The sequence below is a fragment of the Capsicum annuum genome, chromosome 12, assembly GCF_002878395.1.
Source record: "Capsicum annuum cultivar UCD-10X-F1 chromosome 12, UCD10Xv1.1, whole genome shotgun sequence".
Classification (NCBI taxonomy): domain Eukaryota; kingdom Viridiplantae; phylum Streptophyta; class Magnoliopsida; order Solanales; family Solanaceae; genus Capsicum; species Capsicum annuum.
In genome coordinates this window covers 191544213-191546464 of record NC_061122.1, presented here as the reverse complement: position 1 = coordinate 191546464, position 2252 = coordinate 191544213, and positions in this window count along the sequence as shown.

Below are 2252 nucleotides of genomic sequence, written 5' to 3'. Positions count from 1 at the left end.
CCTACGAGATTGACGTATTTAGAAGAGGATTATGCAAAACTATTTATTCAATAGATTGTTAGGTTGCAAGGAGCCTTTGTATCCATGATATCAGATAGAGGTACACAATTTACTTATTAGTTTTAGAGAGAGTTTAAGAAAGGTTTAGGTACTCAAGTGAACCTCAACACTGCTTTTCACGCACAAACAAATGGGCAAGCAGACCATACTGCTCAAACTTTGGAAGATATTTTAAGAGCCTATGTTATAGACTTTAAGGTAGTTTGTTGGATCAATTGAATCTTATAAAATTTGGTAACAATAATCACTACCACTCTAGTATACATATGGCTCCTTTTGAAGCCCTTTATATTATGAAGTATAGGTCGCATGTGGGGTGATATGAGGTGGGGAAAGCTAGATTGGTGGAACCAGAATTTGTGCACCAAGTAATGGAGAAAGTTAAAATTATTTGAGAGATACTAAGACTACCTAAAATCGTCAAAAGTTAGAGTTTTCTAAATTTTTTAAATCTTCCTAAAATAAAATTTAGTTGATTATAAATTTTTAAACTAATGAAAAAAGTATTCGTTGTCATTAATTCTGATAACTTCTAATAAGAAAAGGTTTTACCATTACCATAAATATATTTAGTTAATTTTCAATTCTTAAATATTAGAAAAAAATAGTGAAAAGACGATTTTGTCTAAGGAAAAACTTTTAATGAAGGATAAAAAGTTCAAACAATATTTCTAAGGCCCTTAACACTTTTGATATATTATATATTACATATATATTATATTATATTATATTATATACATTATAGACTATATATATAGATATAGATTATAAATATAGATAATTTACAAATTTTATGGATTATACGTATTTTGATTTAATTGATTAGCATGAGTAACCTTGAAATAACAAGTAATTATAAATACAATTGTTACTTATATCGCAAGTAACTTTTGATTAATGCAAAAGTAACTTTTGTCTATAAGCTTTTGCAAAGTTTCCCATAAACATAAAAACCCAATACTAGTTGAAAGAGACATAATATTTCCGTTTCCTATGTGGAATATACAAACTCTTTTCACTCTTTTCCACTATATAATGCCCTCTTATTTCTCCACTTTTTCATCACTGTCACGACCCGAACTAGGTCCTAGCCGTGACGGACATTCTGAACCATGAAGGCCCAGACGTCCTACTTTATCTGGTAGTCTGCATAACATTCATATAATAAGAAAAAAATGTGGAAATACAATCTGATACGGAAACATGGCAATACTCTGAATTCAGTTTAACAATAAGGAATGAAATCCAAAATCAACTAAATAACATCTAGAACAATCTGCGAAATCTCTACTACATGATCAACTGACAACTGTATGAAAAATGGAACAAGGCCCCTAGTAGACCAAAATAAAAGGAATAACATAATCTGATAGAATAGGTCTTCTGGAACAAAGAAGGCTCACCACTGCACTGATAACTTCTCTCTGGATACTCTACTGCTTAGCCGGACCCTTAGATTGAGCCTCCGAACCTAGGAGGTAGGGGGTCAATACAGATGTACTGGTACGCAGAGCAAATCCAAAATAATAATTTATATTCAACATAAATGAGAGCAATTTTAAAAAGTTCATAAATATGTCATATGGTAAAAATCACATGGGCATTTTTAAAAGACTCTGCAAAATCATCTGAACTCTGGAACACTTTTAGTTTTACTTCTGCGCTAGGTGGTATACCCTACAATTTCACATCTTTCACCGACTACCTTATCTCGGTTTCCACCAAGATAGGAATAATAGTGAGGGAAGAGGACATAAGATCAGACAAAACGGTGCCACAACCTCAATCAAGTCATTATATCATGGTTTGGATCAAGATCATAAAGCAGGACTCCAAACCATAAGTCCCGATTTGGGATGACAAAGTACTAGGTACACAAGATCACATAATAGGGTACCAAATTCCCATGTCGGCAAATCATGATTTCAAGACTAGAGTCATTTGACTCGGGCTTTCTTCGGGTAACCACCTAACTCACATCAACCCAGTTTTTAACTCTTTAAAACATAGATTCTCTGAAATCAAACTCTAACTCTGTCATGGCATACATTTATATGGTATCGTCATACCATTGACTTGCAAGTCACATTCTTTAAGCCATTTAGCAAATTATATCTCTGTTCTCAAAACATGGAATTAAGGACCACCATATCAACAATTCTTTTCAAGAAATTCATTCTTTAAAACTTATG